Source organism: Desmodus rotundus, chromosome 3 (genome assembly GCF_022682495.2).
Source record: "Desmodus rotundus isolate HL8 chromosome 3, HLdesRot8A.1, whole genome shotgun sequence".
NCBI lineage: Eukaryota > Metazoa > Chordata > Mammalia > Chiroptera > Phyllostomidae > Desmodus > Desmodus rotundus.
Window position 1 is genome coordinate 54,367,177 of NC_071389.1, and position 26,802 is coordinate 54,393,978.

General features: G+C 38.7%; 1 protein-coding gene and 1 long non-coding RNA gene across 2 annotated transcripts in view; one reads left to right on the forward strand and one right to left on the reverse strand.

Annotated features, from left to right (window-relative positions):
* ST6GALNAC3 (ST6 N-acetylgalactosaminide alpha-2,6-sialyltransferase 3) overlaps positions 1 to 26,802 on the forward strand; it is a 491,203-nt gene that overhangs the window by 257,781 nt on the left and 206,620 nt on the right. The gene's annotated exons all lie outside the window — the stretch shown is intronic.
* The window catches only part of LOC123480288 (uncharacterized), a 30,363-nt gene continuing 10,069 nt past the window's right edge, over positions 6,509 to 26,802 (reverse strand). Inside the window, exon 4 of the long non-coding RNA XR_006656208.2 lies at positions 6,509 to 6,682. This is a non-coding gene — a long non-coding RNA (uncharacterized lncRNA). The remainder of the gene's footprint in view (positions 6,683 to 26,802) is intronic.

The following is a 26,802-nucleotide window of genomic DNA, read 5'->3' on the forward strand; positions in this document are numbered from 1 at the left end:
GCCCTTCATCTGTGAAGGCTTTCTTTGCCTTTTACCACTTATTTTAGTGGGTTTCCTTTAGTATTCTGCCTCCTGGTAATGAGGACGAGAAGAAGGAAATTCATACATTTATTTGCTTCAGGCAAGTCATTTTTTGTCTCTACACCATGGGTATCCATTTGCAAGGATGCAATCTCTGATACCTAAATGTTGCTCTGTTTTCCAAGAATCAAGCTAAGACAAAAAAACTGTAGGTTTGACATCCAAAAGCCCTTTCAAGAAAGAGGTTCCTGTAAATGTTGTCATTTCTTGAAAAGCATTGTAGAGCCTGAAAAATGTATTTCTTTACTGTTTCCCACCCCCAGCATCCTTTTTTTCTGGGGCCTGGAAAAGATTGCATTAAGACACGAAGGAACACTCCAGAGCACCCAGTTGCCTGTGGTTCCAGGCCCACAGCTGAATTTCTTTCTCCCATGATTTATGTAGCCTGTGGTTTGACTATCACCAGTAGTTAGAGAGAAGGAAAGCTCACACATTTTGCAGTAAGCCAAGGTAAAAAAGAACTCTTTTGTCAAGGTAATAGTAACACTTAGCACTTATATAGGGCTTTTTATCTTCAAAGGGCTTTCCAAACATTAGCTAATTAAAAAGTCTGCTCAATGTGCAGCAGCTGTTGAAAAAATAAATGGGATGCTTGGGTGTATTAAAAAAGAGGAGCAAAAACATGAGGACATGCTAGATGAAGCAGCTGTGGCGCTCTGTCTAATTGGTTTGCTTCACCTGGTGGAATAGGTCGGACGTTGAAACGGTCCCGCCACGCAGATTACTAATGGTTGGGGATAAGGCAGAGCTTGCACGTAATGAAAAATTGCAAGGGCTACAGAATATTTACCTGAAGAGGGAAAGCTTCAGCATCTAACTTTTATTAAACTTTCATAATCACAGGGACACGCAGTACAAATGAAATAGACACCTGACATGTAGACACAGATGCTCTAAGGAAAGCCATTGCCATGGACAGACATTCTCATGTGTTCAAGTTCACTCAACAAATATAGACATTGGAGATACACATTTAAAACTTCCATGGGAACAATGTTAAAACAATTGTAGGTTTGTGATGGTATATCATTTACCTACTGTACCTTAATTTTACACTGATAATGACGTGTGTGGACACACGCACACACACACCTGATGCAGTTGGCACTGTCTCCATTGGCACACACTGGCAGAAAGGAGCTGGCACACCAGTGCACGAGCTAAGCTATGACTTTGGTTACGAAAACAAATTAACCAAAAAATGCGGTTTGTTGTTGTCTTGTGCAGTAGGCATGGAGAGGTGGCCAACTTGTTCTTTTTCTTGTTTTTCAAAACAGAATTCATTCATGTAAACCTGCCATTCTGTTTAAAGTGTGTATTTGCAAGACTGCAAATGTTACAGAGATGGGGGAGATGGTACATGAAGAGAAATGGAGAGGGATCAGATGATGTTAAAGTATGAGTGTCTGCGTCCCCTTAGCACGAACACCATGCGATTTATACATGTTTACACACCTGCAAGGCATAGCAGAGCACTGTATTTGTATTGTACTCAAGCACAGAGGGTAATTATCCTTTTTATTGAGCTGCTTGTCAAAAGAGGGGTTGTAAGAAAAATTAGTTTCTCAGTCAAGGAGGACACATCATGGAAGAAATGGCAGGGGGTTGAAAAAAGAAGAGAGAATATTCTAGATGTTGAGAAGGAACACATTCGTAAAGTGGAGAAAAACGTCTGCTGAAATTACAAATAGGTTTACTTGTGCTAAGGAAAAGTTTTACGTCTAGACTAGATTAAAATAACAATGAGAAAACAAGCAATGCAAAGCCAGGGACATGGTCATGAAGATAGATTAGCAGCTGGCCAGCATCTGCCAAGTTCGGGGCACAGCACACTGGGAAGTGATTAGAAGGCCTAGACGTGGATTCCAGGAGCCCGGGACCAAGGGTCATTTTTCCATGGTGCAGGTATGAGGTAGGACAGGTTAGAAATGGTTTAAAATATCAATTCAGTGATCACTGGCTCACCTTGGAGCATTGTTTCTAATAGGAACAACTGGGAAACAAACTAAAATTCTGGGTTCTGTTGGATCACGTTATTCTCTGAAGAAAGGATGGATTAAGTAAATAAGAATTTATTCCTAGGCTAGAACACTGGGGCCACTCCTAAAACAAGGAGCTCTGTTGGTACTGGAAGCTCAAAGATAAACTGATAAAGCAATGTGGGAAAAGGAAAAGTGTATATGGTGTTCAAATTTGTGCAAAAACTGTAAGTCTTTATGTAGGTGTGCCTTCACACATACTCCTATGTGGAGAGACTACAGATTATCTCGGGAAGGGTATGTAAGAAAATAGCCACAGTGGTTACTCCTGGGGAAGAGAACAGAGGGATTGGGAGACAGAGGTAGATGGGAGACTTCTGTCTCAGTGTATATTGTAGATTCATATCAGTTGTAAAACATAATGCAGAGATCCTACAGACCCCTCACCCAGTTTCCATCAATAGAAACATCTTGCTATTGGAGAAGGATAGTTCAGTATTGTAACCGGCAGTTCACACTGATGTAATTCACTGGGCTTCTTCATACCTTACTGATTTTACATGCATGTGTGCGCTTGTGTGTGTTGTGTTTAGTGCTGTGCAGTTTCATCACGTGTATACGTTTGCATGCTCAACACCATGGACAAGAACCATCCTATCACAAGGGTCTCTTTCATAGCCATAGCCACCCCTCTCCTTTTCTCTCCTTCCTCACCCCTGGCAACCACTCATCTGTTCTCTATGTCTATAATTTTGTCATTTAGAATGTTGTATAAATGGGATCATATAGTACGTAACCTTGAGATTGGCTTTTTAAACTCAGCATAATTCCCTTGAGATTCATCTAAGTAACTACTCTTATAGATAACATATTGTTAGATTGTTGTTTTATCCTCTCTGCAGAAATCTGTTTTAGTTGGTGTTTTTTGACCATTTACACGTGAGGTAATTATTGATACGTTAGGGCTTAAGTCTGCCATTTCATTATTTGTTCTCTATTTTCTCATTTCACATCCTTCTATTTGTGTTTCCTCATCTTCCTGAGGGTTACTTAGATAATTTTTAGGATCCCATATTTATTTTTTATAATGTTTTTCAGTATATCACATTGTATAATTTTCTTAGATGTTGCTCTGGGTATTATAATGAACATATATAAATTAGCAAAGTCTGCTAATATTATATTCCTTTTTTAGCTTTCAGGTAACTTTTCATAAGTTAATAAAATAAAATAATAAAATAAAGCTAGCAAACCAAAACACCTTCCCCATTAAATTGGCTGTGGTACCAGTTCCAATGTGGAAGTGGGGTGGAGTTCCCACACAGCACCGAGCAGGTGTCCAGGAATTCAGTTCAATTCAGAAACTATCTATTGGGAGATAGCATTGGATTCCATAGGTTAAAGGTTTAGTCCTACAAAACAGCCCTCACTCTGCTTCCCCTCTTCAGAAGCCAGGATAAGCCCACGTTATTACTCATGCTTCTTACTGATTGGCTGTAGACTACAAGCTATTTGGAATACAGACAGCAGTCACAAGTTCACGTTGTTACCTGTACTCCTGACCGGCTGTCTATCATTTCCCATGACCTCCCACTTGGGTTGGATCAATTTGCTACAGTTGCTCATAGAACTCAGAGAAACATTTTACTTACTTGATTACGTTGATTATAAAAACATACAACCAGACACAATGAGACAGAAAAGATGCATAAGGCAAAGTGTGAGGAGAGGGCACCGAGATTCTACGCCCTCGCAGAGGGAGGTACACTCCCCAAATCTCCACCAACCCCAATGTGCTCAGAATCCTGTCCTCTTTGGTTTTTATAAACACTTTGTTACATGGCCATGATTGATTAAGTAATTAGTTATTGGGGGTTGATTCAACCTCCAGCCCCACTCCTTTCCCCAGAGGTCAAGTGTGGGACTGAAACCCTCTAATCATATGGTTGGTTCTCCTGGCAACCAGCCCTCATCCAAACGTGAGGTCTCTAAGTCACCTCATCTACGTAACAAGAGTTGCTTTTGTCACTCTAGACAAGTCGAAGTCCCAAGAGTTTGCAGAGCTATGACTCGGGAACCCTGGAGGAAGACCAAATATGTATGAGAATATACATTTGGATCATTTGTATTTATTTGTTTATTTATAAATATAAATCAAGATATTTAACTTCCATTCACACTCACCCGAAACAAATGGAACAAAAATTTATGTGAGTATAGTCAGAATGTAGATGGGAAGAAAAGTGGAGATCACAGCACGTCAGAAGAAATAACTCAAAGAAATCTTGAATAGGAAGAAAACACTAAATCAAACGTTCCAAGCCGCACCTGAGACATTGAAAGTTAGGGGCCAGTCCAGGACCTCTGAAGTAGGTAGCAGAGAGAACCGCACTGTTGAGCGTCCAGTCCTTGGGTTTTTAGAGACTTGCCACTCATCACCTGGGGCGCCTTGCTCCCTCCTTACGCTTTCTAAGACCCAACTACAGGAGGAAATTAATAATGGAACTGATTTCATAGAGTTGTTGTGAGGATTTGCTGAGAAAATATATGTCAAATCCTTAATGTTGTGTCTGGCACAGGACAAAAACTCAAACAACTTATTGCCATAATGTAACTGAACTTTCCTCTGAGTGCTCACCTGGGTCCCGGGGTTTCAGGTGTATTGTGACATGCTGTCATACTTCAGGATGAGAAGATTTTGTCACCAGACATGCCTAGTGGTATGACTCACTCCTTCGATGGCATGGATGGCACCCTCCTTCCACTTTTTCCCACTGAGGCAATATTTAATCATAAAACCATGTTTGGGGTAAAAAGGGATCACTCCAGGCATTTTGGCTCATTTTTCTACCCTTAGATCGATGGTCTTGGTATGTGGTAGTAGTTGGATATGAAAAAAAGAGAGTAAAAAAGCTTGCATATGGGTTCAAATGTTCTTACTTTAGGAGGATGAAAGGAAGATGTCAGAACTGATAGCATTGTCCCTAGCGTTAAGATATGTGGTCATTCTTTTACAGCATTCCATGCATCCTGTTGACAGATGTTTTTATAGAATCTCTTGCAAAAAAAAAAACAAACAAGCTGTTTACTTACTTTATAGAGGACCCAGAATGCTGTAAATGAATCCTAGAATTGCAGCTTTAGTGTGTTCTATAATACAAAAGATTGTCAAGGTCTGTTGGATGGTACTTCACACAATCAAAATACTCATTTTAGGTTATTCTAGCCATGTAGAGATCACTTTCTTTTATTGCCCTTATTCTTTACATGATGCCCAATTTTAATGTGTATAGACCTGTTTTCATTTTCAGATCAGCAGAAAAATTATCACCAGACCTAAGAATACTTTTCTTTCTTTGTGCCTCTTTCCTTTCTAAGTACTGACCCTTTCTTCAAACAGTTTCTATCCATACATTTTTTTCCAGGGCTTTTTCTCTGTGCATCTTGCCAATATCCCTAACTCCATCTCACCCTTCACCAGACCTTGCTAATTCTCCCATAGTGAATTTTATTCCCAGATTAATAATTTGGACCCATCTCCCATTCTGCTGAGCAAAATGCAAGAGATTAAGACTAAGGGCAGTTTAGAGTCAATAAGAACTAAAAAAACTTGCAGCTGGTGGTACCATCTGTGCCTGTCAAACTGTGGCCAAGTAGTTTTCCATGGTGCAGGGAGACAGAGAATCTAATAATGGCTTTTGGTTTGAGGTCACTGAGAGATGAGCCTGCCCTGGAAGAAGATTAGAAGAGCTGGTAGGCAGCTCATTCTCTTTGTAAGGCGTGGCTCATCTCCCACAAAAACAGGCTTCTTCTGGCAAATGGTCAAATTTGACATTCAAGACCTTGGAGTGGCCTCCTGTGTGTGTCCTTCCTTTCCTCACCCATATGCAGAATTCAGTCTGTGCCAGGTGACCAACATAGCATAGGGGAGTCATAGAGTCTTGAGAAAGAATTTTTAAAAAATCATACAACTTACAAGAAACTTCTAAGAAGAAGTTTCCCGGCTTTAGGTGATGCAGAAGCAAGACAATGGTTGAGAGGAGCAGCAAAGAGAGGAATGAGAGGACTCTGCTGGCTGCATCCCAGGTGCTCCTCTGCTGGGGAGAGTTGTTTTGGAAGAAGCAAAGAGATAAGGAGAAAAGTAGCTAGCCCAAATCACCCAATATTAAGAAAAATAAATGAAGGGAAATGAGGGAACAAGAAGTGTGTCAGATCAGCCACTTGGGCTGGGGGAGGGAGAGACTTCTGAGAGCAGAGGTGAAGGGCAGAAGGGGACAAGGACATTCAGTAATTGTTCTTAAAATGGGAAAGAGAGTTGAACAGACACCTCATAAAAGAGGATAGTGAAATGGATAATAAGGGAAGAGATTCTCAATCTTATACCAATCAGGGCAATGCAAATTAAAACCACAGTGAGCCCTGGCTGGTGTGGCTCAGTTGATTGGAGCATTATCCTGTAACTGAAAGGTTGTGTGTTCAATTCCTGGTCAGGGCACATGCCGGGGTTGCAGTTTCCATCCCTGGTCCAAGCACGTGTCATCCCCAGCCCAGGTGTGCACGGGAGACAACCGGTCAATGCTTCTCTCTCTTATCGATGTTTCTCTCTCCCCCTTCTGCTCTCTCTAAAAGCAATGAAAAAAAATATCCTTGGTTGTGGATAAAAAAGAAAACACAATGTGACAAACATATTAGCAGAACGGCCTAACCAAAAATGACCGGCAAAATCAAGTACTTATAAGGATATACAGGAATTGGAAATCTTTCACACTGCTCGTGTGAACCCCTTGTGGTAACCTTTTATCAATATCTGTTAAAATTGGACATACGCATACCCTATAAGCTAGCAGTTCTATTTTTAGGTCCGTACTCAAACAAAGGTATAAGCACTGGCCACCGTGCACCTCGGTGTCTGCAGCAGCTTAGCTCATGACAGCCACATTTGTAAACACTAAATGTCCATGAACAGTGGGGTGGATAAACTAGTCATGTGTTTATATCACAAACATATATATCACTGAAAAAGAATGGAAGGTGGGTGAGTCTCACAAAGGTAATAACAAAAGAAATTAGATATTTAAAGCTATACACTCTCCGATTTTATTTATGTAAAATATAAATAAAAGCAGACCAAAATGATTTATATGTGAGGGAGTAGTTGCCTTTGGGGGGCACAGAGGGAGAGCAGTCATTGGCAAAAGCTATGAGGGGTTTCTGAGGTTCTCGTGCTGCTGTTCCGTGACTTTTGGTGGTAGTTACATACACAGGATCAATCGGACATAACCCACTAAGCTACACATTTGAGCTTCCTGTTAGTCCTAATTGTACACTTCAATTAAAAAGTTTTTTTAAAGAGGAGGGTTAGGTTATGGACTAGATCTTATATATTTATCTATTTACCTATCTATTCATTTATTTTCGATAGCTCAAAATAAGATTATAATTATTTTAAAATTATTCCTTGTTCAACTCTATTCCTTTTAATATGACATTGTGCCCAAACAATATAGCACATGAGACTTAAGAGGTTAACTTCCCTATATAACGTGCTTGGTTGTTCATTTCTTCTCTCTCCGTTTTCCTCCCCAGTGCTTTCACACTGCACACTCCTCCTCTGTCGCTCTCTTTCAGCCACAGAGTCTGAGACTGACATTAGACCACCCCGAGCCAGGATTGTCTTTGACTGTGTGAGATGTCTCTGCTGTTCATCGGATGCTTGTCTATTCTAGGTGATGAACAGGCACAGCACTTAGGCCATGGTGTGTTTTTCGTGCATTATGGAGGAAGTATAATAATAACTTGAATTCTGGGGAGTACTCAAGAGGTGGAGTGATGTGTGAGAATCACCAGACACTGGTTGAGCCATGCCAGGCTTTTTATAGTGGGACCTAAAGGGAATAAAATGCTAGGCGATGTTTTCAAAATTATGGTATAAATGCTTAAGCATTCTTTTGTTCTAAGAGCTACAATGTCCAGAAATTATCCCTATGGAAGTATTTTAAACTGGTTTCTCAGAGCTTTTCAGCTGTAAGCCTGTATACCTCAGGAGTGTCTATCTGTCTGCCTGTCTGCCTGTCTATCCATCAATCACAGTGAGAGTTGAGACGAGAGAGCAGAATAGGCAGCTTTGGGTCCATTTGTGGAGGACCTACATAAAATTTTGTTTCAAAATAGTTTGAGCTGCTTAAAAAAGACAACCACTCTTTTTCAGAGGACTATTAGTATGGTGATAAAAGATTACTGAACACCAGGAAAATTTTGCACATCAGGCAATGTAACTTAAAGATAACATCTGCCAGGGTCAAGTTGGAAGAAACAGCACTTAACATTGGGAGTTTGGAGGAGGACTCCCAGGAACCTTACACTAAAAGAGGCCCCGGAACTAGTAGTTAGCGAATATGTAGGAATAATAACAGTAGTGAGCTTTTATTGAATAGTTACTATTATTTAGTGATGTTAGCTATTTTATGCATTATTTAATCCTCACAAGAGCACACTGCTTGCAGACATGATGGAATAGACGGTACAGACTAACTCTCCCACTAAGAAGCTGCATAAATTACTATCTGACAGCGTCAGGGTAGACCTGAAAGGGCCAGAATTTGAGATGCCAAGACAACTGAGAAAAGAAAATACATTTTTTGTGGGTATTCTCTGTGATGCATTTGTAGTGCATTAACAGGAGTATAGAAGTCGAACAGAAAGTAGTGTCCTAGATCTTAACAGGAACTTTAGTGGAATTGGGAGACAAAATTCATGTTCAGAAACGCTATGATAGCCGTGATAATGGAGGACCAAGATCCCAGATAAAAGGGAACCAGAAATATCCAAGCCCGCTTTCTGCTTGTGGCTTTCTGCGAAGAATCTGTAGACTTCTACAGTGTACACAAGGGGAGGCAGGAAGAATGCAGTGGTTAAGAGGCCAATTGTCTAAGCAGGGATTTCAACAATCCTATTGAACTGCAAAGAAATTGTGGTCCAGAGCCCCCCAGGGAGGAAAGGCCCTGGCAAAAAATGGGAAGCTCTTCTTTGAGACTAGGAAGAGCTATAGCAAGGACAAACCGGAAATAAACAATTCACTACTGGATCAAGATAAAGTGTCTGTCTATGCTCTGTCTTTCAGAAGAAAACAACATCCTCAGTATAGGAAGATAACATCCAGAGCCTATATAACTTTTTACTTAAAAAGGACAATGGTCAAGGGAAAGCAACCGGGCATGTCAGGAAACAGGGCCAAATATCTGAATTTCAAGAGAAAATAGCAATGAACTGTAGGTTATTGATATATTAAGATTATTGGATTTCAAAGAACTAAGATTAATCTGTTTAAGAAAATGTATGTACAAATTGATTATTTCACAAGAGGAATCTATAGACATGGATCAAATGGAAATCCTAGAATTGAAAAACATTAATTAAAAATGCAAGAGAGGTGTTTAATGTTGCCATTCAAAAGCATAAAAATAATTTTATGCTCCCTGAATAGACATACTCAAATATCAGGACACAGGCTAAAAATAAAAGAATAGAAAAAGAAATGCCATGTAAACACTAATCAAATGGGAGATGGTGTAGCTGTACTGACTGATATTCGACACTGTAGCTTTTAAAGACAGGAGTAATACTAAAAGTGAAAGAAGCCGTATCAATAGTGATAAGATGGGCAATTAGACAGGAATGTCCAATAATATAAAAAGATACACACTTAACCCAATGTTTAAATCAAAACCTGACAAAATTAGGAAGAAAATGGGTGATCTCACAACCCCAATTTTAATAGGGTGCCCCCTCTTTAGTTGTTAGCATTATCAAAGATATGAGTAAGTATGTAGCATATTTGAATAAGACAGTTAGCAAACTTGACCTGAATGACATAGCTAGAACTCTGTACCCCAAAGCTTCAGAATATACATTCTTTTGAATTAAACATAAAACATTTAATAAAATTGATTACATACTAGTCAGTAAAGCAAGTCTTTAAAAATTCAGTGGATTGAAATCACATGTAGTATCCCCTCCGATCACAGTTTAATTAGGTTATAAATCAATAGCAAAAAGATAGCAAGAATATGTACATATCCTATGACCCAGGAATTTCATTCCTGGATACCTAAAACAAATGGGTACATTTGGCAGGAAAGGAAATGTACACAAGTGTTCTTGAAATTGAAAATAACCCTTTGTCTATCAACAGTGGACTAGAAAAACTATATGTTGTACAGAATAATAATATAATGGAATAATGAGTGAACTATTGCTACACAAACCAACAGGGATGAATCTCACAGATGTCACGGTGAGCAAACAAAGCCAGACACAAGGAATGCAATCCATGCGATTCCATCTATAAATCCCCAAACAGGTACAAATAAGCTATAATGATACAAGTCAGAATAGTGTTTTTTTTCTTACTGTATACTTGGTATAGCTCATTAAAAATATTTTTAAAAAGCCCCAAAACCAACAAACAAAGAACCCCCTCCAGATAAAAAAAAATGCAGAACTGCTTTCTGGGTGAAGAAGGTGGGCAAACATTATAAACAGAGAATTTTCTTGGTTTCCAGTCTGTATTTTCCATGAACCTTCCTCTACCTAGTGAACTCTGGCTTGTAAATTCTATTAGCATCTTGTCTATTGTTTATTATGGAAATAAAAATGCTAGTTAATGGTATCATTTCATTGTCTCAGATCTTTTTATCATGTAGGGCACATGAGGCAACATAATGTAGTGGCTGAAGACACAGCCCTGGAGACAGACCACTTGGTTTAAATCCTGGTTTAACAGTTGGGCAAGTCACTCAAACTTCCTGTGTTTAGTTTCCTGGCTGTAAAAGCAAGGTATCGCTACTAATTCTTGTGTCATAGTGCTGTTTGGGGAATTGAGTGAATCAGTAATTATTTAAAACTATGTCTGGCACAAAAGTTAGCATTCTATAAATGTTTGTGATTGTTACTGTAATTATCTTGGGCATTCCTTATATTTGTGTTAAGTCCCTCTAACACCTAGAACCTATGGAGCAATCAGAAAGATGAGGTTTCTGGAAACTAGAGACAAAAATATTTTGGGAACTGATTCTATTTTTTCTCTATGGATGAAGATGAGATTACAGTGATGACAAGTTTTGCTTATGAACAAGAAACTTCAATAGAGCTGCATAAATTAGTGTAGGTATGAAGAATAAGATAGGAAAAAGTTATTTGCTCCTGGCAGGACCCCACAACCCTGCAGTGTCAACAGTGGCTTAGCACTGTGCCTGGAATCGGATGGTGACTGCTGCAGGGTACGACCTCCGTCCCTTCCCTGTGCGCTCACCTTGTTTCCACCGCATCCTTCATTCATGGCTAAGTAAGTTGGTGACTCCAGCAAGGATATGTGTATGCTATTTTGTGAAAATGTGTAAGCTCTCAGAACTCTGGAAGCACATATATGTGCATGTGTGTGCATGTATATATATATGTGTGTTTATGCACATATATATTTGTGGATTGAATTGAATTAAATTATACTGATTTGAACTGTGGCGAATCTTGAGGGATATAAGAACCAGAATACTTGGTGGTTTAACTCAAAGCTTTAGAGTCAGATGCATTTGAGTTTGATTTACCAGATTTGTGAATTTCCACAAAGTACTTAACTGCTCAGGGCCTCAGCTTCCTCCTTTGTAACGTGTGGGCAATAATCATAGGAACCCCACAGGGTGGTTGTAAGGATTCAGTGAGATATGTGCCTGGAACATGTATAAAGCATTCTGTAAAATCATAGAAATTACCATTATTGGGTATGCTATTTTCTTTGTATTTCTCTCAGCCAAGAAACTCAAACCAGCCTGGACTGAATTGTGAAAATTAGCTGTAAGCTCTCAGAATGTGTAGGTGTCCCTTCCTTATTTCTTAAAAAACCATTTTGTTTTTATTTTTCTGACACCCTGAAAGTTTGCACAAGGTAGGTACTATTATCTTCAACTGGCCTAGAGATAATAACACAGAGAGATAACGTGATTTGCCTAACAACCTCATAACTGTTCATGTTGGAAATCCTCAGCGCTAGCCTGAAGGACTTTATTCCCTCCTGCTCTGTCTACATTCTTATCACTGGATAACCACTGAGAGAGTATTCATCAAGCCCGTGTAGGGGATTTCTGAAAGAGGGGTATTACCCTAAATCATCCCAAACGAGACGTGTAAGAACATCTCATCTTTTCAGATATGGCCATTAGATGACCGCTACAGGGCAGCAGAGGTTTTTGAGACATCTGAGATGTCTGATAGTGACGTTTCATTAAAGGTCGCTCCTTCCTTCTGGACTCCATGTTTTCACTCTCCCGCATTAGAGTTCATTTTAGCTGCAACCTCTCCCCCGCATGGCCTTTCATCCTACTGGATTCTCCTTGTTCTTAGGTGGGCTTTTTCTGGTTCTCTGCCTGCCAGGCTGGAGATGATCATCTCACCCAAGTGTGTTGCTCATTTCGAGGCACCAACTCAGTAATGATTTTTTTACATTGGCACTCAAGGTTAGCTTGAGGGAAATTTAGGTTACCAATCAATCCACTGAATGTAACTAAGGTGACTGTAGGGCTGGGGGAAATGTTCTACTTTCCTTCCCAGCACTAAATGTAAGCTGCAGGGGGTCAGGGACTTTGTGTATCTTCCTGCCGAATGCCCCCGGGCATGGAACAGTGCTCATTACAGTGCTCAGGTAGGTGCTCACTACATTCTTGCTGAATGAATGGATGATGCTCCAACTCAGAAATCCCTCACATTTCATACCTATGTTATCTTTTTCCCCCCACACCTTTCAGATTTTTGGTTTAGATTCTGTTTAGATGTGTTGGGGTTCTGGTTGCTTGACTTAGTGTTCTCAGTGGATTTTAAAGTTCCTGCCTCCATAGAGCAGTGTTTTCTGTCTATACCCCTCTGGTCCAGGTGTTTGTGATCATAAATTTATCTGCCCTAATTAAGTTCTAGCACTAAGTTACTTAGGAAATTTCAGGTATAAGTTTTTCTATTGATTAAGGTCAAAGGATATTCTTAAAATTGCCTTTTTGATCTGAGATGCTGTTTTCCACTCTTATTGCCAGATTATGTAGAATAGTATTAGCTATAATCAGTCATATTTTATTTTCCCTAATAGGACATTAGGCTGCCTTTTCTAAACACCGCCCCAAAATCCATTAATAAACCAAGCCAGCAACAATGAAGTGTAAGCTGGACTGTGCTGGACCTCTGGACAGGTCTCCAGTGGACTGTGGACTGGAAATCACGAGCTCCTCTGGACCCCAGGCCTGCCTGGTGCTGTGGTGGGGAGCAGGGGGAGGCTTCCTCTGCCTCCCTTCTGTGCCAGGCAGCTGGAGAAGCTTTTAATCCACTCTATTTCAAACAGTTGCAAGCAAAGAAAAGATGTCATGGGAATATCCAGACTTGGGCAGATAACAACCCTACTCTTTATAACCCACTTATTAATCCATAGGAAAGAAGGGGAGAAACAATCTTTGAACGGTCAGCTATCCATGCACAGTAGTTGGATGCTGAGCCCTTTTCAAATGTACTCGGAATAAAAATGAAACCCTACTACTTGTTTTGCCCATTAGATAGCATTATCTCCATGGAACGCCAATTCATATCTCTTTGTGCTGTGTGTGGTTCTCACATATGGGATTTTAATAACCTCCATGCTGTGCTATGAATTTATAAGCAGAGCCGATAGAGGAAAAGCACCACAGGACTTTATTTTTTCATTATTACTCTTTTGAAAAACACGGTTTGCCTCGTTTCTGTAAGGTCTGACAGCACTGGCAATGTTGCGGCTAGAGGTATAGCTGTTACTATGGAAAGGAATAAGCTCCTTATTTATTTGCTGTCTATTTTTTTCTGGCTCCCTTTCCCACCCACATCCTGCCTTTAGCCACCTCCATAATATTCTATGGCATTGTACTTGCAGCTCCAGCGAGCCGGCTGCACGGAAATAGGCCACGTTCTGCAGCTCTGTAGTTCATCATACATTCTGACTTTTTCTGCACATCCTTTTTAATGTGGTTGCGTTTCTCCTCCACACAATTCTGCGTGTCCGAGGAGCCTGTTTAGTGCAGCGGGTAGGAAGGCAGGCTCTGTGGTCAGCTCATCCTGATGGGAATGTTGCCCTCTGATCCTGGGGAAATTATTTGGATTTTATTAACTCCTTTTAAAATGCTTATAATAAACCTTCCTCCTATGTGGGTGCAATGGTTAATTGGTATGTTATCTATGAGCTGTGTATTTGACAAAGTGTTCCTAGAAGTTGCTATTATTGTTATTATTCATTCAACAAATATTTATTGATTGCTTACCAGATATCAGACACTACTCTGGATGCTGGATTAATACAAAGAACAAAACCATTTCCTCATTTTTATAAAACTTACCATCTAACATTAAATAACCTTTAAAGTTTCAGTGGAACATTACACCTTGTACCGTTTTCCAATAACACTTGAAATTTACTTTTCTTTCCTCAATTAAATGTGGAGGTTAAAAGTGACTTTATAATCTTATATGTAGATGAATAGTCCTACTGTATTTTTACACTTTGTCTTCTTTGCTTTCAAATCCCTCTTCCATTGTCATATTGTACCTATTTGGACTGACCTACTTAAACAAGAAGAATCCTATGATCCTGGCTTCTCCAGCTATCATAACATTTTTATTACAAATTCAAGTCTGTTTTAGATTTAGTCCCTCTGACTCAATATGGTACTTTATCTTAAATTTCCTATTAGACCTCTTGGATGTTGTAGGAAGATGTAGGTTAAGAAAGCAATTTTGAAAAGTTCAAGGAAGAAGGAACCCGGGGACTGAATCCTTACATGTTGATACCAGGGCAGTCTGTCCACCAGGGACCCTGCCTAGGAATCTGCTCATGTGTATTCTGACCCATGGGGACCCACGTGCTCGTGAACACACAGACATACACTTCTGTGGCTTAGGCACTGACTACACCGAATATATTTTATATGGTCTCCCAGTTCAATAGGAACCTGCTAAACTGTATGTCCTGTAGGTACCAGAGGTCTCCACATTCTTGGAGATTCCTTAGCATTTACTGAAGTCAAACAGATTTAAGACTTACACTCTGAAAAATATACGATGCTGTGCAAATAAGGTAGGACCCTTTTGAACACTGATGTAGAGTAATGGTGCTAACACCACTGTGTCAGTAAACATCACAGCTAAGTCTTTTAACCAGTATGATATTTACAGTACATTGGAATCTACTTCTACACAATCAAAAATATTTATTAATACCTGCTTTGGGTCAGGCAACTTCTTAGTGTGATTGATACAGTGAATCCCAGAATTTTCTCTTCCTCCAGGAAACATAGTGACCGATGGGAGATTCTGATGATAAATAAGTAAATGGATTAATAAATACACAATTATAATTAGAATAAGTGTCTCTGAAGGTACAGCCCTCTGCGCTGTATATGTGTGGGTCTAATGGGGAGCACTGACCTTGCGCTTGGGTGGGTGATCGGAAGACTTCTTGGAGAAGATGATATTAAGCTGGGTTCCTCGTTAGGAGAAAGTTCCTGCAAACCTGGGAAGTGGAGTGGAGCGCAAAGGATTTTAGGAGAAAAGAAACAGAATGTTCCCAGTCCTGAGGCTAAGGCAAGAATAGGACGTGGTCAAGAAACTGAAGGAATTGTTTGCTGGGTGACTGTGGCTGAGAGGGCCAGGGTCCAGGATGCCTGAAGCCACATGAAGGGTTTGGAGTTGCTTCTACACACAGTGGGAGCCTTGTTGATTTGGGGTTAACAGAAGTTAACAAAACAGTCTCCTCAAGGTTTCTTTTCCCAAGGAATGCCAGAGGGCAGGGTCTTCCTTTGTGTAGTTGGGGTTTTGAATCAGTTAATTTCATGGATTTATACGCCTTGTGAGAGTATGAGATGTGGATGCCAGCGCTTAGAATTTCCATGTGTATTTGGAGCTAATTACCACAAATATGTTTTTAATTGGCAACTGTGTATTTTAGACACACTTCATTACATTTAACCTTTGAGATCAATTTTAATTCATCCTCTCAAAAAAAAGTTTTCTATTAAGAAAGCACAGTACACATCAATGTTTTAATTATTTTCTTCTGGAAGATTTTTGTATTAGATACAATTTATCTGTCAATGAGGAAATGAACAAAGGGTCATATTTTAAGAAAATAATGCTCAAGTGTCAAACACACCAATGCATTTAGTATTCTGCTATTACAGAATACTGTTTATATAAATTTTGGGTACCATTTATTAAGAATATCTATAATTTCTTTCTGCTGCATACTATTCCATTGTGTAAATGTACCACAGTTTTTTGATCCACTCATTTATTGATGGGCACTTAGGCTGTTTCCAGCACTTGGCTATTGTAAATTGTGCTGCTGTGAACATTGGGGTGCATGGGTTCTTCTGAATTGGTGTTTCAGGATTCTTAGGGCATAATCCCAGCAGTGGAATTGCCAGGTGAAAAGGTAGTTCCATTTTTAGTATTTTAGTATTTTGAGGAAATTCCATAGTGTTTTCCACAGTGGTTGCCCTTTGCAACAGCATGGATAAACCTGGAGAGTATAATGCTAAGTGAAATAAGCCAGGAGGTGAAAGACAAATACCATATGATCTCACCTGTAAGTAGAACCTGATCAACAAAATAAACATGCCAGCAAAATAGAACCAGAGATATGGAAATAAAGAAGAAACTGACAGTGACAAGAGGGGAGAGGAGAGGGGAATAATGGGGGAAAGAAGGGGAGGGGTTAAGTCAAGGAACATGTATAAAGGATCCATGGACAAAGAAAATGTGGTGGGGAGAGGATTGAATGTGGAGGGAGGTGAATAGGGCAGGGGAGAGTAATAGGGGAAAAATCGGGACAACTATAATTGGTCAACAATAAAAAAATTTAAAAATAAACCCAGGCAAATACAAAAAATAGAATATATATATATAATTTAATTTTTCATAATAGCCAACAACTTCAAACAGCTGGATATTTGCTTTTTCCCAATAACCTTCCAACACTTCCTATCAGTCTACCATACTGACCTTTAATCCAGCCTTTGCCCACAAACTGAGTTGTATGTATGGTTCTTATTTTAACAGGTTTTGATAGATACCCCTTTACTCACTTATCTATAGAGATAATTTATTATTTATGTTGTTTCGTGATGTTTTTATTTCTGTTTTGGTGGAGCCGTCTCATATTCTAACAAATATTCCCTCACTGCTATATGTGAATTTTTGTCAGATTGTTCCATATAAAAGAGTTCATATTTCTTTCTATCACTATTTTCATCCCTTATTTTTTCATTCCCAAGGTTTTTTTCTTTCACTTTTGAAAGAAAGTTACTGAATGAAATCTGATGTAACGGGAGGGACTTGCGTACTAAGAGAGATGGCTGCCCCCCTCTGGCATCTGCATTATTGGCACTTTATTGACTATCAAGCTTCTACAACACCAGTATCTTTCAAGTTCTAAAGCTTTGCTAAGATTTGTTAAAGATTCTGCTACTGGTAATCAACCTCTTAGCTAATAGAGCGTGTGTTGAGGTTTTGCCCAGAGGATGGTTCCCTCCCAAGGGCTTTTGGCTTCGAAGACTCGGTGTTGCTCTGTGGCTTTGGCAGGCCTCTGAGGAGCCCGGCTGCTGGGAACTGAAACGCTTGGAGCTTGCCAGCCCCAAACCACTGTGTTCCTCGCGGCTCTCTAGTGCCAGGAGCTTGTGTGCCAAGAACACAGAAACCTGTGCTGAAAATAAATTGTTTTCTCTTGCCTCTTCCTCTAGGAAGACTAGAAGAGGTTGAACCTGCAAGTGGTTACGAAATAACTTAGGAGTTTACATTGGAAGTTTAATACTACAGTTTCATATAGGAAACAAAATAGGTACATTATTTGTACTCCCTGAATCATTTCACTCCCAATTATTAAAGTGTCTATTCCCTTTTTAAAGAGAGTAATATAATTGTGGTGGCTGTGCCAGTCTTTTCAGTGTGAAGGGCCTCCAGTGTGTGTGTTGAGGGTGTATGACGGGGACGCAGATTAATCCAGTGGGCCATTGTCTGTGAATGAATGCGGGTTATGTAGACAAGTAATATTGATGAGATCAGTGAAAGATAAAGTCACTGGCCAACAAAAATATTTCGCAGGATTCTACATCTTAGACCCATAACATTGGAATCACCTTCATTTACTGTATTCTAATGATTCCTATCTCTTCCTATTTACACTAGATCTCTTTTCCAATCCTTTCCTATTTCTCCTCCATTACATGTTTTTCTCCATCCAGCTTTCATCAGAGGAGGAAAATGTCTACTCAGTCTGGTGCAAGACTGAGATACATGGGTGGGATCCTATGAAATCACGGCTCGATCCCCTTAGTATGATTAATATCGTTCGAAGAAGTTGGACTCCTGTGAACAATCTGAGAAACTTGGAACACAGAAAAGATTAAATTCATAGCACTTATGTAACCTAACTTCATAGGCCTATTGCCTAATTATTTATTTAAATTCCTTTCAAATCTGTTTGTCATCCTTGGCACTGTTGATATTTTGGGCTGAACAATTTTTTGTTGTGAGGAACTTCGCTGTCCATTGAAGGATCTTTAACAACATTCTCGGCTCCTACTGACCTGATGCCAGTAATACTCCCTCAACGGTAGCAACCAAAAACGTCTCCGGGCATTGCCGAACGTCCCCAGGGGATGCCCAGGCGAGAAACTCTGTTTTAGACCCAGGTACTTGGATAAACGAGGATATAAACAATGATATTAAACGTAGTGCTTTTTAAAAAATACTGGATTTCTCCATCTTACCTCATTATTTCCAACAGCATTCAAATTCAAAAGCTATTGCTCAGAGCTAGCAAAATCTGAATGAATAGAAAGTAAACATCTCCCTTTCTATTAGATAAGATGTCCGGCAATGAAAATCGCTGGATTTAAAGAGCTTGCTAAGATATATTATGTCAGATGGAAAGTGCGACTTTAATAACTCATTGTTATTCTTAGCATGGACCTTTTATTTTAGAAAAATGGATAATTATCATTTTGGCTTATCATGTTCTCTCCATGAATACAAATAATTTGATAGACAGACAACCAAGAGATATTTCATTAAATAATGAGTCTAATCAGTCACGGACTAGAGTAAATTAGAGGTTAGGCTTCCAGCTTGAGAGTCGGATCTCAGGGTTTGGTGGCAGTGTCATCTCACTTACCCAGGATATTTTTGTTGATGGATCTAATACTGCAGTCAGTAACCAGAGCACAGGTCAATTGGGCAAAAATAAAAGTCAAAATGCAGCTTAGAAAGCCACAGGCTATACTGCATTTAACTTGCAGCTGGATAATTGCAAGACTACTTTCAAAGCATAACTACGAGTCCTATGGTGTTTGCACTTAGCAGCTTCAATTTCTAGATAATGGCCCATTATTAATGTGGAAGTGTTAGAAAGTTTTCCAAGGAAAAAATATCAGCCTGGAACCATTCCCCTTTGTATCAATTATACACTTAACTGCCATCTGTGGTTATTCATACCATGCATAAAACCTCACTCATTTTCCAAAAAGGACTATCAAGAGCACTGTATTTATGTATTTATTTATTTTTGAGAACAGTCCTCCTAATACCCAGCCAGGAAATCCATTTTGAAGTTAATTTCCTTTTTAAAATTTTTAGTGTAATCTATCGTTTTGTTTCTAAGAAACAAAGCCCAATGCTGTCTTTGATTTGGAACTGCCTTCTTGTCACTCAGAGGAGACAGATGACCATCCGCGGCCTTCTGAAGCTTGCAGGCCAGTGGTAAAGAAAGAACCACAATTACTACTTAGACTCCCTCTGTGGGGCAGCAGGAGAACTCACATCTGAGAAATTATTCCCATGATGAGGTAGAGGAATGATTTTATTCATAATTCATGCTCTGCATTCACGATCCAACCCACATAGAAGCCTTCGCTCTGTGTATCCTTAAGCTGCATCTGACATTTTACCTCCTGGTGTTTTCTAAGTAGCATTTTTCTACCAAGCCAGCTTTTGTGAAAAAAAAATGAAGGTAACAAACATCTGATGCTTCTGGAACATATTTAACTTTATTACCAACATCTTCTAAGGAAAATAACAAAGAGCAAAAGACAAAACAGAATGATTTTTCAAGTCCTGAAAGGAATCCTCACATGATAAAATGCAGGCAATAAAAAGGTTTTATTTCTCCTTGTAAACTGTGTGTATGTGTGCTTTTATTTATTAGTCACATCATCTGTTAGTGATACATCTCTACTAGCCCCTAGGAAGGGTGGATCTTGCTAACTAGAGTCTTTAGGGGCCTGTGAGAATGATAGTTATGAGGGTACAAGCTTGGAGAAACCAGGAAAAATATACTGCTTTGTAAAGAAATGGAGAGAAATCGAGTCTAGGGTATGCCATTTAGAAGACATGTAGGCCAGAATGGGAGAACCCTCTTTCATACCCCAAGCCATCCTCTGCGAAATTTCCATCGCATACTAATGCTCAGTGAGGTAACTTTTCTTCTGTGGTGAAGGAGGAATAGGGTTTAATTTTACTCACATTTACTTGGGGCAAAGGCCGAGCTTGCTCACAGGTAACTAATAAATGAGTTGCAGAAACTAAGAAAGTAACAAGTCAAGAAGTTGGGGAATCTATGCAAAAGTACACAGAACGTAGCAGAGAGGGATTTGAATGCAAGACTGATGACAAAGCCAATGCTTATTTGTATTCTGCTCCGCTGCCAGAAACTTGTGCTATTATAATTTTCTCTGAGCACTTTAAGTTCTTCCAGCTGCAATGGAAGTGGAATGTGATACAATGTTGAAGGTTGACAGTACTGAAATTAATTATATATTTTTATACACAGGGCTTATATGTTAAACTTTCAGTGTCCTGTTATTAATAGCTTTTATTTTAAATTATGTCTTCAATGTTTAATCCATATTGGAAAAAGTGGTTTATACTTTTGGCACCAAAATGATTTAGAAATGACGTGGCCATGGTATGATAAACTTCTGATCTCCTACAATGAGAAGGAAACATTTATTTGGAACAAGTCCCAGTTTTTGAAGTGTCACTTATACTTTGCCTAAAATTAGCACTTGTTTGTTTATAGCAATTACACACCCATAAAAAAACATATTCTCAGCTTCCCCTCTCTGCCTTACCCCCCCCCCCCACCCAGATGAATTATATGGTACCGAAAGGTTATTTATTTTTATGGTCAGGCTGGTCAATAATAAATCATACGTAATTCATTAGCTTGTTAGTTAGGCCCTATGCTTCCGGCCCAGGGCTATAGGTCCGAGCCCAGGCGTGAGGCACGAAGTCGCGATGGTGATCACGGGCGTCTCAGCTGCAGCACGCAGCCCAGACTCTCACAAGGTTCAGATTTCCTTCAGCCCGTCTCTTCCTGGCCTGTCAATAACCCTATTTTGTAAGTACAGCACAAATAACAATTGGTTTACATTTTGGATTGGCTGTCCTTTGACACTTTGTGATAATTGATCCAGTTTGATTTAAGGGCCTTTTTCTCTTTCAGCTTTAAAATATGTAAAGTTGGCCCTGGCCGGTGTGGCTTAGTGGATTGCGCTCAAAGGGTCAGTGGATTGTGACCAAAGGGTCGCTGGTTTGATTCCCAGTCAGGGCACATTCCTGGGTTGCAAGCCTGGTTCCCCGGTGCCGAGTGCGCGAGAGGCAACCATGCACCGATGTTTCTCTTCCTCTGTTTCTCCCTCTCTTCCCCTCTGTCTAAAAGTAAATAAATAAATAATCTTAAAAAATAAAATATGTAAAGTTGCTATTCAGTACTTGAAAGATGTTCAAATTGCTCTGTATCAAAAATGATCCCATGGAGAGTTCTGAAGTCCAGTTAAATAGATTTTGAGGAAGACGGTAAGAAAGTCTGAAATCTGCGCTTAAAACCATGACCAAAATGCACCATAGTCTTTAATAAAGCATTTTGGTTCCTTCACTCTCTGAATCATTGTTTATGCATTGTCACCTTCTGGTCTTCCAGAGTCTGAGTGGAATCTTCAGTTTGTCTTGTGTCTGCAGTCTTGTGTCTGAAAGGGTGGTGATTTTAGTTTCGGCTTGTTGCTGTGCTTTACGTGGTCACAGGGACCGAGCATTTTAGAAAGCCACTTTATTAAAGCATTAAAATACTATGAGCTCAGTAATTTCATTTACTGGGTCAATAACCCGTGATATCTAAAAGAAGATTTAAAATAGTTTAAAAATAATTATTCTAACAAGAAAGGAATTTCAAAGTATAATTACCGTAGCAATAAAGGAAAGAGAGACTCCAAAGCAAGTATAAATATTACTGTATATTTAAATCTTAATATTGAATTCCTATAATTCAAAGGGTTTAGCTTGTCTAATAGTAGATCACAAGATCTTAGACCTTAAATAAACTTCCAAAGGCATCAAGTCTAGATGTAGAAATTCAAGTATTTTTTTCTTAAGAAAAAAAGGGACCATGGAAATAAAGAACAAACTTAAGAACCATGTGCAATTTACTACTTGGATTGACACCATATTGTGGTTCATTCTTATATAAGGCACTCATATTTCTTAAAGAATTAACAAATTTCTTGTTCAGGTTTTTTCTCTACCTATATTGCATTTTGCTTTCTACTGTACATTAGATGGCTTTTTGTTGCAGATTCATTTTTTGCTGAGGTACTGTTGGTGAGTTTGTATATCCACACTGCAGCTGGCTACCATTTTAAAATTCTACTAGTGCTAATAGTTTGAACTGTGGTTTGTCACGTTTGCAAGGAAGACTATTATATCTTCTGCAAATAATGATAATTGTTACTTCTGTTCCAGTATTAATACCTCATCCCATGCCACATCTGGGCTCCAGTTATTACATGGAGTAGAACTTAAGGGACAATGAACGATGGTGAAATAATAATGGAATCCGTGGCCGTTCGTGTCTCATTTCCAGTCCCAACGAGACTATATCTAGTCCACAGTTTCTAAACCATGTTCCAAGCCATTGTCCCATAACATGTTAATCATTTTCCTACAAAAAATGACAGTGACTTTTCCAAATAATATACTGGAACTCTGAATCAAGCAAAATGAGACAGACTTAAGTGCATAACTATTTGTAGCCTTTAGTATTTAATATTCATGGACAATCCCCAAGATGTGAAGAATGTACTTGACATTTCCCAATATATTTGTCCATAAAACACCGTTTTTGAAATATGTCAGTGCCACTCGGGTAGGGCACTGGTACCTGCAATGTGGGTTTTGGTTTCAGAATTGTAGCCCTCATTAAGAAATTACCCTACATGTATATTCAAGTAAGCAGGATAATGCTACAGTTTTCCTGCATTGTAGTCTACACTGCTACCAGCTATTGCGTGATACTTCCGGCTACTGTACATTCTTTTTAACATTTGGTATCGTCAGACATTTTAATTTCAGGCAACCTGGTAGATGTACAATAACATCTCATTGTTTTAGTTTGCATTTTTCTTATTACTAATGACAAGTGCCTTCTCTGATGCTTATTTGCCATTTAATTTCTTTTACGTGATGACAGTCATTTATACGTCTTTCTGTTGCTTTGATTGGCTGCTGTCTTTTCTTGTTGATTTGTAACGATGTATTATATATTATTTATATTAACTCTTCCTAGGACTCACACACACACACACACACACACACACACACACACACACACACACACCCCTCCCTGATAGAGAGGGAGAAAAAATATCTGTGGCCTGCCTTGTTGCTCCCTTAATGTTGTCTTGAAGGACACCATTAATGTATAATGTATTTCATGTATTTCATCAACCCTTTCCCTCATCATTAGTGCTTTTATGTCTTGCTTAATTTTTTTTTCCTTGTCTGATTTTATGAAAGTTTTCTCCTGTTTTCCTTCATAAAACTTACTGTTTTATCTTTTAGTTATGGGTTTTCATTTCCCCTCACCCAAGTTCTATGTATACATAAGGGTCTACGTTTCCCTTTTCCGTGAGGTTATCCAGTTCTTCCAGTTTCACTTCCTTTAAAGCCTGTTTTTTTCCTCCAGTACGCTGCGTGGCACTTTCACCACAAATTACGTGGGCTGCTGGTTGTGTTCCGTGGACCCATTCGTCTGCTCCTGTGCTAGGACCGCCTTGTTCCTCGTCAGGACTGTATTAACTTCATTACCCTGCATTTTTGTATAAATGTTCTGATCAGCTTTTAAAGTTCCAGAAAAGAAATTCTGTGATGTTTTGGGATTTTGATTGAGAGTACTTTGAATCTATAGGCCGATTTAAGGTCAACTTACATCTTTACATCATTAAGTTTTCTATTTCATGCACATGTTGTATCTCTCCATTTATGTACTTTTTAAAAATGTTCCCCAAAAAGTTTTGTTATTTTTCTCCACCGAGGTCTTGCACATATATTATTAGATTTGTTCCTAAGTATCTTATATTTTGGTGCAATTATAAATTATATACTCAAATTTCCATTGTTGCTGATGTATCAAAATACAGTTCATTTGCATTCTGATTTGTATCTAGCAATCCTCCTAACTCTAATAAAACAAATTATATGTGTGTTATGTATAGCATATCATCTGTAAATAATTATTTTTTGTTTCTTCTTTGACTACCCTTATAGCTTTCATTCCCCCCACCCCCCCACCTTACTGTACTGGCTGGGGTCTCAGTGCATTGCATGACCACGCTGGTAGCAGAAATCATCGTCTTATTCTCGACTTGAAAATGACAGTTTCCAACATATTGCTATTAAGTGTGGAGCACTACAATGATTAATATAGAATTTTTGTTTTGTAGAAACATTTTATTAGATTAAGGAAACTCCCTACTTTCCCTTAACTAAGAGTTTTTAACCATTAGCAGATATTGAATTTTATCATTTTTTTCTGTACCTACTGAGATGATCATATGATTTTACTGTTACTATTGCAAATTACATAGATTTTTCCCTTCCCAATGTTTTATTTTTTCATTTTCTCCTAATTAATTTTATCAGGGGACACTGGCTAATAAATTATATAGGTTTCAAGTATATGATTCTAGGATCCCTCTCATGTACATTGTATAGTGTGTCCACCACCCAAAGTCAAATATTTTGTCACCAGACATTTGACCCCTTTTGCCTTTTCCTGCCCAAATTTTGATGTGGAAAAATGTCATGAGTTCCAAGGTCATTAAACATCGTTTTCACTGGAAATGGAAACCAACAAATGATGAATATTTATATATCAGGACCTGGCAGACATTCTAGAAAATGAACGAAGTGAGCCTGTCACTTAGCGAAAATAGCAGTCAGCGCATTTCACCAGTGACAAAGGTGGAGCTTTCAAGTCAAAATTAGCACATGTTTGACAAACTTGTATTTGTCACCATCAGCTTTCCAGTTTCCCAAAACTTACAGGTTTGTCTGGTGAGATCAGTGGCAATATTGTATCCATAAATGTGTTTAAAATATATAATAGAGATTTTCAACATCTTTAATATCTGCATAGCTCATTGAACTAACACGTTTCAAATGATCGATGTGTGATGCTACAAAATCATACGAGTTAAAGATCCCTGCAAAGCACAAGATGGACCAGGGCATTCTAATGTAACAGTAGAACATTTTTTGACATGGTCTCAGATTTCATATCACAAATAAACTTTAAGAAATGCCACACGTCAAATTTTTGTATAGATTCACAGAAAAATATACAAAATTATCTTCCTTTTCCCATTACATAGCAGTGTGAACCTTTTTTTTTTTTAATCTACTTCAATCAACAACCTCTTACAAGAGAGTGAGGGCAAAACAGATGTGAGAATTCAGCAATCTTCAATTGCATAAATTTGCAAAAATGAAATATAAATAATGCCACTTTTTTCACTATTTTGTGTGAAAAGGTTACTGTTAATGTTAACATGAAATGGGCATATTGATGTTTTTAAATACATCAATGGATTTTTTAATTTTCTCATTTTCAATTTCTAATATGATAAATATTGATATATATTCAAGTCACGTAAACAAAAGATCATCAGAGCCCTCAGTAATTAGGAATATAAATGGGACTTGAGACCAAAAGTTTGAGAGCTACTGCCCTAGGAATAGTACCAGGCATCCTACACTTATGAAAATGTGATGTTATTTGGCACATTTACCCTCTTTCCATGACAGTGTTAATATCTTAAAATATTTTATCTTTACTTACCCCCTCCCAAATTACAGCTGACCCTTGAACACTATAGAAGGTTAATGCAGAACCCGCCCTTCCCCAGTCTAAAATCCACCTGTAACTTAAGTTGGCCTTTGGCTCATGGGGATCCCAACCACAGATGGAAATACTGTTTTTGATCATTGGTTGGTTGAATCCATGGATGTGAAACCATGGAAACAAAGTACCAACTGTATATTTATTGAAAAAAAATCCTCTTGTAAGTGGACCTACACAGGCCAAACTCATATTGTTTGAAGGTCAACTGTTTTTGCTTTACGGTAATTTTTAATTTCCTGTGTGTTTTTGTTTTTATGAAGTTTCACTCTATGTTTAGATGTGGATTTGTTTTTATTTGTTTTGCCTGTGAGTCATCAGCTGAGCCTTTTGCATTTATGGATTCTTTCAAGTTCCAGAAAATTCTCAATTATTGTCTTCTTGTCATTCTATCTATCCTATCCTCTGGCATTTCAAATAAATTTATTGTAGGCTTTCTCATTGTATCTCCTGTGTCTC